The sequence below is a fragment of the Mus caroli genome, unplaced genomic scaffold, assembly GCF_978045245.1.
Source record: "Mus caroli unplaced genomic scaffold, Mus_caroli_1 scaffold_8, whole genome shotgun sequence".
Taxonomy (NCBI): Eukaryota; Metazoa; Chordata; class Mammalia; order Rodentia; family Muridae; genus Mus; species Mus caroli.
The window spans coordinates 7,484,897-7,499,734 of record NW_028227263.1 but is presented as its reverse complement, the minus strand read 5'-3'; the positions used below and the strand labels follow the sequence as shown (position 1 = coordinate 7,499,734).

Sequence of the window (14,838 nt, the reverse complement as noted above, 5' to 3'; positions counted from 1 at the left end):
TGGAAATTATATAAACCTAGTGCTCATGTATGAAATTTAAAATACCTGTTCTCTGTGCCCATTCTCCCACCTCTGGTTCAAGTTCCTTTCAAGGTAAAATCCCATGTCTAAAAGGCTCCTTGGGAAGGTTGGTGGGAGAAACATTTAATTTAAATTAAAATTTAAATTAAAACTAAAGGCATGATCTGAAAACATGTTTTCTATTAGGGAAAAAAAGGCTGCTGTGCTCCAAAACACTGTCCTGGGCTGTGCAGCTCTGTGGTGTATCAGTTAACACATGAGATTTTAAAAGAATTATCAAGCCATGGTAGAGACAGAAAACTAGAGAGAATCTTCAAGCACGACAAGGAGTCTTACAAGTAAAAATAACTCAACACTAGCAGATGCCTCAATAGGAAGACAGAAGAGGACGAGTGCCTTCAGAAGACCGGGCAGCTGAAGAACCAGCTCCACTCAAACGTGAAAATAGGAAGTGGGCAGGAGAACAGGTATCCACAGCCTTGAAACATTGCACAGCAAGAGCAATAATATACAAATGTCACATGTTCTGACAAGAACTAGGAATAACAGAGGTAGGGGCTGGGGCGATGGTGCAGTAGATAACATGCTTGCTAAATAAGTTCTAGGGCCTGCCTGAGTACAGATAAAGCTGAGTGTAGTGGTGAAATCTACGACCCAACACACTTTAGAAAAATGACAGGTGGAAATGGGAGGAACCAGGAAGTGCTCGAATCAGCTAGCTTGGTCTCTGCACAATGGAGAACAGCAAAGAGCCTTTGTCTCAAACAAGTGACTCCAAACTGCAATACCCTGGAAGTCACTACCCAGGCAGGGCACAGGTGTCCACATGTAATCCCATAACTTGGGAGACAGAGACAGGGGAATGCTGGGTTTCATGTCAGCTTGGGTGATAGAGTGAGGGAGGTTTCTGTGAAAGGAAGGAAGGAAGGAAGGAAGGAAGGAAGGAAGGAAGGAAGGAAGGAAGGAAGGAAGGAAGGAAGGGAGGGAGGGAGGGAGGGAGGGAGGGAGGGAGGGAGGGAGGGAGGGAAGGAAGGAAGGAAGGAAGGAAGGAAGGAAGGAAAGAAGAGAGAGAGGAAGGAAGGAAGGAAGGAAGGAAATAAGGAAGGAAATAAGGAAGGAAATAAGGAAGGAAATAAGGAAGGAAATAAGGAAGGACAGAGGAAAGAAAGGACTGATATGCCTTTATGAATCACATAACTATGTACAATGAATACATGCTGATCGAAATTTATATTAAAAATAAATTTAGAACAATGAGGACTAGGTAGGGATGTGCCCACCACGGGGTAACAAGCATGGAGAAACCAATCATTTTAGGGAAATTCCATATGTCATCCTTACTCTGAGAAATCAGATGGATAAAGGGCAAGTGAGAACTTTAAACGGAAACGAGACTCACATGGAAGAGTTCATAACACTCAACACAAGCTTCAACTGAGTAGCACCTGGGACAGTCATTAAAACCAGCCATGTGGGGCTGGAGAGGTGGCTCGGAGGTTAAGAGGTCCTCCTGCTCTGGGGATCCAAGTAGTGCAGTTCCCAGCACCCGTGTTGGCTGGCTCAAAACTGCCTGTAATTCCAGCCCCAGGTGATCAGATATTCTCTTCTAGCCTCTCAGGTAAGTACACACATGTGTACAAAGTCCAACACATGCACATCCACATCAATGAAAATAATTAGTCATGTGTTAGGTTCCAAAGAGAGCGGCAAATATTTCCTTAGAAAGAAAATCAAGCCCAGACACTATTGCTGATGCCAAGAAGTGCTCAAAGACAGGAGCCTGGTATAGCTGCCAGAACCTGACCAATACAGATACGGATATACACAGCCAAATATTGGACTAAGTGTGAGGACCCCAGTGGGGAAGTTAGGGCAAGGACTGTAGGAGCTGAAGGGGTTTGCAACCTCATAGGAAGAACAACAATATCAACCAACCAGACCTCTAAAAGCTCCCAGGGACTAAATCACCAACCAAAGAGTTCACATGTAGGGACCCATGGCCAGCTGGATATGTAACAGAGGATGGCCTTATTTGGCATCGCTGGGAACAGAGCCCCTTGGTCCTGTGGAGGCTTGATGACCCAGGATAGGGGAATGCTAGGCTGCTAAGGTAGGAATGGGTAGGTGGTTGGGGAAGCACCCTCATAGAGGCAGTGGAGGGAGGAGGCAATAGAAGGCTTGTGGAGGGGAAACTGGGAAGTGGGATAACATTTGAAATGTAAATAACTAAAATAGCCAATAAAAAATAAAAACTAAAAAATCTATTTTCAATAAAAATAACATTCTAAAATAAAACATTCCAATACACACAAAAAGAAAATAACATGAATATTTACTGACCACAGAGCAATCACAGTAGTAGTTTATGATCCACCTGATGGACAGATGCTTGCTTCCAGGGGCTGAAGTGTGTCTATAAAACAGCTCTTCATGCAAGGGAACTATAGTCCCAAAATTAGAGAAATTCTGAACAATAAGGATTGAAATATAATATTGTGACAGTGCCGAGTTTCCTCCAGCTTGTAGTCTTCCTGAAGCTATTTTAGGTTTAACTAAAATGTAATCTCCTTGATGGAGAATCCCATGGAAAATTACCCAGCTGCCTCTTGCTCTAAATGCCTGGGACTGCATTTAGGTTCTCAGTCCCTGAGTATATTCTCAGCTGGCTATAAACTAACTGTGTCTGAGTGGTCATCTCTAGTGGGCTCCCTGGAATGGTATGTTGAACTATATACAACTTAAAACAGTTTGATGCAATGAAGCACATGATCAAAAGCAAATTCACATTCCCTGATATGAATAAAAACTCAAGAGGCTGTAAAAAAGAGCATAAGATTTGCATAAGAAGGAAATGGAGATAAAAGGAGAGATCAATGAGAAATTTTAAAAGTGTGAAATAAAATTAATAAGTAAAATTCTAAATAATCAAAATAAACAGGCAAACCAACTAGATGAAATACATATTAGCACTACTTGGTATGAAAACATTTGAAGGTTTTTAATGAAAAAGCCAAAGTCTTAGGAAACTAATTCACCAAAACTGACTTCAGAAGAAAAAGAAAAATTAAGCAGATCATTTTTACCAAACACAGAGAAACTTGCCAGGCCCTAGCCACAGAGGCTCGGGAAACTTCTTTAAACTCCTCAAAGAGTAAAGAGTAAATTTTTTTTTTTTTTTTTGTATTTCGAGGCAAGGTTTCTCTGTATAGCCCTGGCTGTCCTGGAACTCAATTTGTAGACCAGGCTGGCCTCTAACTCAGAAATCTGCCTGCCTCTGCCTCCTGAGTGCTGGGATTAAAAGCACCACCATGCCTGGCAAGAGTAAATTAATAAAAGAAAAGCTAAAACAGAAAAAGGAAATCTTCTAAATCATGTTCACTGGAGAAAACATGCCAGGGGGTAGTCACGCCTGGTAAAAACAGAACAAGACATAAATCAGTAGAGTGAGATCATGGAAGCCAAATGAAAACCATGAGATGGTAACTGACACACTCAAAACTTCTTTTTATTTTTTCTCCAATTTTTTATTAGGTATTTACTTCACTTACATTTCAAATGCTATCCCGAAAGTCCCCTATACACCCCACCTCTGCTCTCCTACCCACCCACTCCCACTTCTTGGCCCTGGCATTCCCCTGTACTGGGGCATATAAAGTTTGCAAGACCAAGGGGCCATCTACTAGGCCATCTTCTGCTACAAATGCAGCTAGAGATGCAAGCTCTGGGGGTACTGGTTAGTTCATATTGTTGTTCCACCTATAGGGTTGCAGACCCCTTCAGCTCCTTGGGTACTTTCTCTAGCTCCTCCATTGGGGGCCCTGTGATCCATCCAATAGATGACTGTGAGCATCCATTTCTGTGTTTGCTAGGCACTGGCATAGCCTCAGAAGAGACAGCTACATCAGGGTCCTTTCAGCAAAATCTTGCTGGTGTATGCAATAGTGCCTGCGTTTGGTGGCTGATTATGGGATGGACCCCTGGGTGGGGCAGTCTCTGGATGTCCATCCTTTCATCTCAGCTCCAAACTTTGTCTCTGTAACTCCTTCCATGGGTGTTTTGTTCCCAATTCTTAGAAGGGGCAAAGTGTCCACACTTTGCTCTTCCTTTTTCTTGAGTTTCATGTGATTTGCAAATTGTATCTTGGGTATTCTAAGTTTGTGGGCTAATATTTACTTATCAGTGAGTGCATATCATGTGAGTTCTTTTGTGATTGGGTTACTTCACTCAGGATGATACCTTCCAGATCCATCCATTTGCCTAGGAATTTCATAAATTCATTGTTTTTAATAGCTGAGTAGTACTCCATTGTGTAAATGTACCACATGTATCCATTCTTGTTGAGGGGCATCTGGGTTATTTCCAGCTTCTGACTATTATAAATAAGGCTGCTATGAACATAGTGGAGCATGTGTTCTTATTACCAGTTGGAACATCTTCTGGATATATGCCCAGGAGAGGTATTGCTGGATCCTCCAGTAGTACTATGTCCAGTTTTCTGAGGAACCACCAGACTGATTTCCAGAGTGGTTGTACAAGCTTGCAATCCCACCAACAATGGAGGAGTATTCCTCTTTCTCTACATCCTTGCCAGGATCTGCTGTCACCTGAATTTTTGATCTTAGCCATTCTGACTGGTGTGAGGTGGAATCTCAGGGTTGTTTTGATTTGCATTTCCCTGATGATTAAGGATGTTGAACATTTTTTTAGGTGCTTCTCAGCCATTCGATATTCTTCAGTTGAGAATTCTTTGTTTAGCTCTGTGCCCCATTTTTAATGGGGTTATTTGGTTTTCTGGAATCCATCTTCTTGAGTTCTTTATATATCTTGGATGTTAGTCCCCTATCTGATTTAGGATTGGTACAGATCCTTTCCCAATCTGTTGGTGGCCTTTTTGTCTTATTGACAGTGTCTTTTGCCTTACAGAAGCTTTGCAATTTTATGAGGTCCCATGTGTCAACTCTCAATCTTACAGCACAAGCTATTGCTGTTCTATTCAGGAATTTTTCCCCTGTGCCCATATCTTCAAGGTTTTTCCCCACTTTCTCCTCTATAAGTTTCAGTGTCTCTAGTTTTATGTGGAGTTCCTTGATCCACTTAGACTTGACCTTAGTACAAGGAGATAAGAATAGATCAATTCGCATGTTAACCGCCAGTTGTGCCAGCACCATTTGTTGAAAATGCTGTCTTTTTTCCACTGGATGGGTTTAGCTCCCTTGTCAAAGATCAATTGACCATAGGTGTGTGGGTTCTTTTCTGGGTCTTCAATTCTATTCCATTGGTCTACCTGTCTGTCGCTATACCAGTACCATGCAGTTTTTATCACAATTGCTCTGTAGTACATCTTTAGGTCAGGCATGGTGATTCCACCAGAGGTTCTTTTATCCTTGAGAAGAATTTTTGCTATCCTAGGTTTTATATTATTCCAGATGAATTTACAAATTGCCCTTTCTAACTCAGTGAAGAGTTGAGTTGGAATTTTGATGGGGATTGCATTGAATCTGTAGATTGCTTTCAGCAAGATAGCCATTTTCACTATATTGATCCTGCCAATCCATGAGCATGGGAGATCTTTCCATCTTCTGAGATCTTCTCTGATTTCTTTCTTCAGAGACTTGAAGTTCTTATCATACAGATCTTTCACTTCCTTAGTTAGAGTCATGCCAAGATATTTTATATTATTTGTGACTATTGTGAAAGATGTTGTTTCCCTAATTTCTTTCTCAGCCTGTTTATCCTTTGTGTAGAGAAAGGCCACTGATTTGTTTGAGTTAATTTTATATCCAGCTACTTCACTGAAGCTGTTTATCAGGATTAGGAGTTCTCTGGTGGAGTTTTAAGGTCACTAATATATACTATCATATCATCTGCAAAAAGTGATATTTTAACTTCTTCCTTTCCAATTTGTATCCCCTTGACCTCCTTTTGTTGTCAAATTGCTCTGGCTAGGACTTCAAGTGCTATATTGAATAGCACTTGAAGAGGGTAGGATAGAAAGTGGGCAGTCTTGTCTAGTCCCTGATTTTAGTGGGATTGCTTACAGCTTCTCTCCATTTACTTTGATGTTGGCTACTGGTTTTCTGTAAATTGCTTATATCATGTTTAGGTATGGGCCATGAATTCCTGATCTTTCCAAGACTTTTATCATGAATGGATATTGGATTTTGTCAAATGCTTTCTCTGCCTCTAGCGAGATGATCATGTGGTTTTTGTCTTTGAGTTTGTTTATATAGTGGGTTACATTGAAAAATATGGAACGCTTCACGAATTTGCGTGTCATCCTTGCACAGGAGCCATGCTAATCTTCTCTGTATCATTCTAATTTTAGTATATGTGCTGCCGAAGCGAGCACCAAAACTTCTATTCATAACCTATTTTAACTATGGGGAATTTCTTCCAACAGTACAATGAGGGTTCAAGCTTGGGAAACCTAGTAACATGTTCTTCATATGGACCCAGAGAGAAAAAATGTCCTTGCTGTCTGTCTTCCCAGGTCTGTGATAGCTTTTGAGTAACTGAAGCACCCTCAGTCCCAGTGCTGTCCTCAGTGAAGGGCAGGTACTCACTGGATCAACCCTGAGTCCTAGGGTGAACATGAGGGCACCAAGGGCTTAGCCCCAAGGACAGGAAACCACCAAGGGCTCTTAGACCATGTATTATGATGTGCAGGACACAAAGCAATCCCACCACAAAGAGAAAGAGCTTAAATATAAGTTTAAGAGAAAAGAAGTAAAGCCCCACTTGGAGACCTGGGGAAAACAAGACCCAAGGAAACAAATCCAGGGTCTTAGTTCACTGGCATAGCAGGGCCCAGTGGATACCCAAAGTAAGACCCTTCATATGGAATGATAATATGAGAACAATGGAAGCCTCTACCACCCACAATGAGGAAAACAGGCGAGATTATCGAGATTGCTGCTAAGAATCTGTAACAAGAGATGGATGAATAGTAACGGTGCAATAATGAAAAGCAACAGAAAGAACGGCCGTAAGCTTTGCCTGGGGGAAGACATTGATAATCACACCTAGGGTCACAGAGTAGACCTGTGCAATGGAATGCACAGCCACATGCTGGTGTGGATGTGGGTGGGAGCACTGCCTTTAGTTAATTTTATTTGTTTATCCTGCGGTTTCCATTTTGAAGTTTACACAGAAAAGTTGAACATGTTATCACAGCAAGGAAAGCCTGCAAAGTAACAGCTAGAGAAGCCATCTGTGACTCTAGTTAGAATACACTGGGGGTAGGGAGGCTGAGAAGATGGCTCAGATGTTAAGTGTGCATACTGCATTTGCAGGTTTGTAGAGGATCCAGCTGTTTGGTGTAGAGCACCTATATCTGGTGGTTCACAACTACCTGTAACTCCAGCCCCAGGGGATCCAGTGTCCTCTAGTCTCTGAGGGTACCTGAGCAAACATAGCATACATCCACACTTACATAATGTAAAAATATGTTTTCTCAAAAATGATTAGGACTGACTCAATGACAGATGAGTGGGGCACAGAGAAATCCAGGATGGGAGCTATCCTTGGGGATTAGAGGTACTGCCTGTGACACACAGTATCTTTGTCCATGAGCCCCAACATCTCTGTCCACCAGGGAAAGAAGGGGCATTTTGTAGATGCTGTAGATCAATGGAAGAGCCACTGGATAAGCTGAAACATTGCATGCACACACCACTAAGTGTGCACAAGAAATGTTATCGAATACTACACAAAGCCTAGAAGCTTGCTAGCCACACTTTCAAATGCAGATGCAGTAAAACCCAAAGGACGTGACAGTGCAATAGTAAAAGCTACAGCAAGAACGGCCATAAATCTTGCCTGAAGGAAGGCATTTCTTAGCCATATAGTTGGCTTATTTTTTTTATTTAAAGTTTGTTAGAGATAAATGGTTAGTTTTCCATAGAACTCTTGGTACTTGGAGAAAATGAAGACCAAGTATCTGAAATAATAGAAGCAGGAGCAGAGAGCATGGTTTCGACTGATCCTCAGCATACAAAGAATGCTTGCCTTTCCTTCTGATCACAGGAGCACAAAGGGAGATGCCCATCCTGCCAGGTGGCCACTGTGGTCCAGGTGATTCTCTTCGCAGCAGAGCAGTGTGTCTGCACCTTCGTCCTGGAAGAACCAAAGCTCCCCATGAAGGACCAAGGTGGAAGCACTGAGAACTGATCAGTGATGGGACAGTTGGAATATCAATAAGGTAATCCTGACTACACCTAGTTAGACATGAATAACCTAGGGAGCAACTGGTTCCAACCCAGCAACAAAGGAAGAAGGGAGGAAGCCACACAGTAGGCACGCAGCTACTGTCTAGAAAGAGTTAGAAAGACTCTCCAGCAGTGGAGAGTGAGATCAACTCATACAACCACATCAGTGGTCACTCCCAAGTTACGGAGTAATTTGAAATTATGAAGAAAATCCTCCTCCAAACCCAATGATGGAACACACATGGCCAACAAAGCTGCACTATGAATGGTGGTGTTATTTTCAGGAAAATCATGACATCACCACCCTGTACATTTGTGCACCCTCAATCTACTTCTGAGATAAAGATCAGACAAACCTAGGGTACTGCAAAGTCTACAGGATGACCATACAGATAGGTCTTCAAAACCCAATGCCACCACCTCCACCAAGAGGAACTATGGGATGTCATGGTGATACTCTAGAGTTGATGCTCTAAAGGAAATCACAACACATGGTACCTAAACTCATATCTAAAATAGGAATTTTAAATTTTAAAAGGCATGCAGCAAGACAAAAACAAACAAGTTAGACCAAAGCATATTGTCTACCACAGCATAAAATTGAGAATGAAGTTCAGATCTTTGTACTACAAACAAGCTCAATACTTGCTTTCCAGAAATCCACCTAGACCTCATGAGACCATGTGCCTCAGCTCCTGACCAATATCCAGCTTCTAGGCCCTATGCCCTGCTGTATTCTATGGATGAATCCCAGATGGCAGCCTCTGCACTTCTGCCTGGAGTATGATAAAGGGCACTGAGGTTAGAATGAGCCTGACCTTTTTCTTAAGATAAAACTATGTTCTCAAAAGCTAAAGTAGTGTGCTACATCGAAGTGTTGCTTTAAAATTATTCAGAAAATACCAAACATAAACTATGTTCAACAAAATTATATACTACGTGTCTACATGTACAAAGAGAGAAGAAAGGCTGGCCTGGTGGTGTAGATCTGTAATCTCAGCTACATGGGAGGCTGAGGCAGGAGAACTTCTAGTTTGATGCCTGTCTGGGCTACAGAATGAGCTGGATGCCATCCTGAATTCCTTAGGAACATCATGCCTGTGGAACTAAAGAGGACTGGCTACGAAATCCAGTATAGATTTCTTGTTTGTTATAGATTAGGTTGATGGGAAGAGAAGAGAAGAGAAGAGAAGAGAAGAGAAGAGAAGAGAAGAGAAGAGAAGAGAAGAGAAGAGAAGAGAAGAGAAGAGAAGAGAAGAGAAGAGAAGAGAAGAGAAGAGAAGGCAGGTCTAATCTAGTAAAATAGTCAAATATCAAGACTAGAAAACTATGTGTGAACTGTATATTATCACATGGTTTTTCTCAAGGTTTTCTGTAGACATAGAAGTTACTTGGACACAATTCCTTGTTCTTCTCTTCTTCTTCTGCAGCCTCAGATGCTTCAATGAATGGCTGACCATAACCAGCAGCTCTGGCATTGCCCCAGGAAGTATGAACTGGGTAGGCCAGCCCTCTGCTCCTGATTTGCATAGCCACACAGTGTCATCTCATACAGAAGAAGATAGTTCTCCACACACTTCATGTTTATAACAGCTATGCTTTAGAATAGACCATCAAGGACAGATCCTTGGCTCGGATGGGGGGATCTGTCTGTCCGTGTGTCTGTGTGCCTGTCTATCTATATGTCTGTGTGTCTATCTGTCTATCTTGTTTGTTTGTTTATTGTGAACATGTATGTACAACATGTCCTGGGGATGCCCTCAGAAGGCAGAAGAGCATCAGCTTCCCCTGAGACTGGAATTACAGGTAGTTGTGAACCTTTGAATACAGACGGGTGCTGGAAAGCAACCCAGGTTCTCTTCAGGGGCAGTAAGTGGTTGCGACACTGAGCCATTTTTCCCGGCTCCTATTGCTCCATTTTTAAAAGCGTTGCAATATTTTTGAAACTTTCATGGGATAAATGCAGCTAGCGTATGCACAGAGTGAGAGAAGGCTCTTTGATAAATTGCCCTTTAATATTTTCTTGGATTTCCTGGGATCATAGAAAGAGGCACTGCAATTATAGCTACTTGCTGGGTAACAACTGAATATTATCTTTCTACCAAAGAACCAATTAACCCACTCCAATAAGAACATGATCTTCAGGTTTTTGGTGTACAGCACTCTTTCTGTGTTTCTGGTCACTGGAGCATGTCGAGTCCCTGAGGGAAGTGGTGATGGCAGGCACATAGAAATGCCCCAAGCATTCTGATGTCAGAGGACAAATGTCAAATACAGCTCTACCAGTAATCAGCCAATTGGTATAAGGGACTGTGTCTAAACCGTCTATACTACAGCCCTGCAGTAAAAAGGACAGGGGGCTTTGTTCTCTAAATGTGTTTTTTCCCCTCTGGGCTTTTGGGACTCTTCAAACCTCACATCAGGTTTGGAGGAAGAGGTATGGGTCAGATTAAATTTTCTGTTTTGTAATTCCAAGATTTAAGCTTTGAGCTCAGCAGGCATCTATAGGACTTGAGGTTCCATTTGAAGTCTTCAGAGAGATGCACAGTTCAAGTTAGGATAGTTATAGCAATTAGCAAACTTCTTCCCAACAATAGTCTTAAGTGGAAATAGTCTTAATGCTTTAATTAAAAGTTGCAAACTAGCTGATTGAACTAAAAAACAGTTTCCTACTGTCAGAGGTATAGACTGTGAGTAAAAATATGGAGGCCAATTTTCCAAACAGTTCTAAATCAAGTCACATAGCTATTTTGATAGCTGGTCAGGAGAATTCAAACTAACATTAGTCAGGAGGGATAAAGAAGGCCACTATATATTAATAAAAGGGATAATCCATCAAGATGGTGGAACAGTTGACTACATGTGCGTCCTAAGCTTTGGAGCTTCTGACTTCAAACATGAGTAACACACACACACACACACACACACACACACACACACACACACACACAAATGGACATGAAGGACCAGATGGGCCCTGATACAGTAATAGTGGGTGAGTTCAACATTCCACTTCACTAAGACGTCAGTTGTCAAGACTAAAAGATCAGTGAAGAAACTTCTGCGTTAATCTGCACCATAGATCAAATGAACTTACAGATATTGACAGAGTATTACATCCTATGCCTATAGGATACACATTCTTCCCAGCAGCCCATAGAACCTTCTTTTAAAATTTTAGGTTATAAGACAAATCTTAACAAGTAAGCAAATAATGTAAATAATTTAGTGTGCCTTATATGGCTATCATGGAGTAAAACTAATTGAAATAATAACAAGAATACAATAGATGCATGCTGGACACTCCATGGCAATGACAACTTACATAAAAGACTAAGAGAAATCTCAAATCAATACCTTTGCTAAGGGTTGCTAAGGGTCAGCCCTCACACAAAACAAGCATCATGCCGAACCCAGTGGGGCTGAGAGGATCAAACAGTAACTACCTGGACGGCAAATAGTGTTACAGAGATTACAAATGGAGAGTATGAAGAATCAATGGGACAGAGTTGGTTCTTAAAAGAGAGAGAGAGAAGACTCAAATTAATAAAATTAGAGATGAAAAAGAACGCAGCAAATCCCAATGAAATCCACATTATCACTGGGTCATGTTTTTTTTAGGAGATATTTTGTAAACTTAAACTGTAAAATCCTGGAAATTTCAGAAGAAATGGATCCATTCCTAGATATGAGCGACTCATATTAAATCAAGAGGATCTGAACAACACACATGAACCAATGACAGGAAACAAGAGTGGATCATCAACAAATAGTCTCCCAACAAAGAAAAGCCTGAAACCAGATTCACTGCCAAACTCTGCCAGACCTTTAAAGAAGAGCTAACAGCCAAGCTCCTGGAAATTCTGCCCAGGAGTCCGGGCCCACACCAACCATGGTCTATTCACTATGCTCCTCTGTTCCCATTAGGATGGCCAAGCACACTGCTGTTTGAAGTCACCATTCTCCTTATCCTTATCTGAGCTCTGTATCAGATTCATGACTGCACTGGAATTCGGGACAGCAGAAGGCCTTCCTGTTTGCTTCAGGACTGGGAGAAGCCACCTCTGGGTGTTTCCCTGCAAGTCCTGAGTGGGATGCCTCATTGTCAATTTGAAACAGTGCATGCAGAACCTGAGAAATAAATCACGTGCCTTCTACCAGAAAGGTGAGGCCAGATGGTGGCATGAGGGGGGTGCTTGGTAAGGACCTGACCATGTGCTGCTAGAAGGATCTGCTCCTGGCTGCTTCCCAGACTTGTCCTTCCAGTCCTTCCAAGCCTTTCTGCCTTTCTGCTTCTGCATTTCCACCTCTCACACACCTGTCCCAGGGGCTTGGACTCCTCTGGATGCCATGTTTGTCACCAAAGAAACGTCTGATGCTTCCATCTGCCTCTCTTGTCAGACCTTCCAAATTTGCCTCCAGTTGCTTTATGCTGATTTAAAATTTTATTTATTCCTCGATTCTCTTCCTTGAGTTGTGGCTCCACCCACCATTCTCAAGGCTCCCGTCATACACATTCAGATTCGCAATGGCCTTCCTGCCTTAGCTATCCATGTGCTGCGATTGCAGACATTGGCCACTACACTTGGCTGAAAGGAGAGGCCAGTAAGTGAGCCAAAAGACAGTGTACTCTGGAGATCGAGGCAGGAGGATTACTGTGAACTGAAGACCAGTGTAGACTAGGTGCCAACCTGATTTTAGAGGGCAACATCCTGCCTCTAATTAATGAATGAATTAAAAACAGCAGCAGCAACAGTGAAAAGCAGCTGCTGCTGCATCCAGTGCTTGCCTTCAGTACAGAGCAGAGGCTCGCCATGAGGGAACATCCCAAGCCTTAGTCCAGGAGAGAACAGTTGAATTTATCACCCCAGCTTGGGCCATCCATGGGTGGGAGGGTAGTATTATGTTGTGGGCAGGAACGGAGGAAGCAGGTCCCTCACGTCCAGGCACTGATAAAAACAGAAGACAGAGCCCATGTCTGGGTGGGATGCCTGCGCAGACAGACTTCTCAGGTTTGAAGAGGTGATCTTGTTGGAATTTCTCTGCTGACACTTTGGCTTTGTCTCAGTGTTTGAACAGATGCTTTTCAATCAAAAGTGCTTTAATGAACTGTCTTCAGCACAGGCATGTTTCTGAGAAACATCAGAACTGGTTACACTGTTGTATTTATGCAAACGGCTTTACTTACAGAAAAACAGGAGAGACAAGATGAAGCACTCCATGATTTGGAAGGACGTACTTTGTTCACACCGTTAGCAGCAGAGCTCTTGTTTTTACATCCTCCTCCTCAAAAATAACTTCATCTTACTTTATGTGTAAGGAGAAGGAATTGACATTACCCAGTCCCAAAACACATTTGTGTTCTTGGAAAATCGGAAATAATGGTGACTCACACCTGTACCTCACGAAATGAGGAATATGAAGAATTTGTCTCTATACTCACATGGAGAATAACCAGGGACGAGGACCTGAGTTTCAGCCTCTGGCCTTGGCCTCACCAAGTCCTGTTTTTGCAGGAAGGAAGTGAAATCTGCCTGTGACTTATATTCATATCCCTCTCCTCTTCCTCCCTCAAACTCTCAGCCTTTTCCTCTTTCTATGTTGTCGCTCTGATGGGTACTGAAAAAGGATGCCCTGACCTGGGCGTGAGTCTTCTTTTTATTATTATTGGTTATTTTATTTATTTAAATTTCAAACGTTATCCCTCTTCCCGATTTCTCCTCTGCAAACTCCCTATCCCATTCTCCTGCCCCTGCTTCTGTGAGGATGCTATCCCACTCACCCACCCACTCCTGCCTCACTGCCGTAGCATTTCCCTATGCTGGGGCATCGAGCCTTCACAGGACCAAGGGGCCTCTCCTCTCACTGATGCCTGACAAGGCCATGCTCTGCTACATATTCAACTGGAGCCATGGAGTCCTCCATATCTTTGGTTTAGTCCTTGGGAGCTCTGGGGTGTCCAGTTGGTTGATATTGTTGTTCTTCCTATGGGGTTGCAGACACCTTCAGCTCCTTCAGTCCTTTTCCCTAACTCCTCCATTGTGGACCCTGTGCTCAATCTGATGGTTGGCTGTGAGCATCCACATCTATATTGGTCAGGGTCTGGCAGAGCCTCACAGGGGACACCTATACCAGGCTCCTGTCAGCAAGTGCTTCTTGGCATTAGCAATAGTGTCAGGATTTGGTGCCTGCAGATGGGATGGATCCCCAGGTGGGGCAGTCTCTGGATGGCCTTTCTAATCATTGCTCTAAGGAGCCGATCCTAGACTCCTGTGCAGACACAGATACACCAGCCACAGGCAAGACATTGCATAAAGCTTCGGGGAAGAATCACATTTGAGCTGTACTCAGTGGGACACATGGATTTGAGGAGGAGAAGGAGAAAGAGCCAACATACTAGTGAAGCTCAGGCATGCTAAGTGATCTGCAAGCCTGGCTCTAACAGTTGCTCCTTACCACAAGCATCAAGCCACACTGTCTGTCCAATCATTAATATCAGTGACAGTCATTCCTGGCTGTGGCTCATTTCCCAGCTGGGTTCCTTCAGGGCCCACTCCCACATACCACCAAGGTTACCCCACCATGTTCTATTTAAGGAGGCAGGCCTGGG

General features: G+C 42.8%; 1 non-coding gene across 1 annotated transcript; it reads right to left on the bottom strand.

Moving 5' to 3' along the window:
* Positions 1-6,263: 6,263 nt before the first annotated feature.
* On the bottom strand, positions 6,264-6,370 carry LOC115031693 (U6 spliceosomal RNA). The gene has a single exon (XR_003837352.1). It is a non-coding gene; the product is annotated as a U6 spliceosomal RNA (small nuclear RNA).
* Between the last annotated feature and the right edge of the window lie 8,468 nt (positions 6,371-14,838).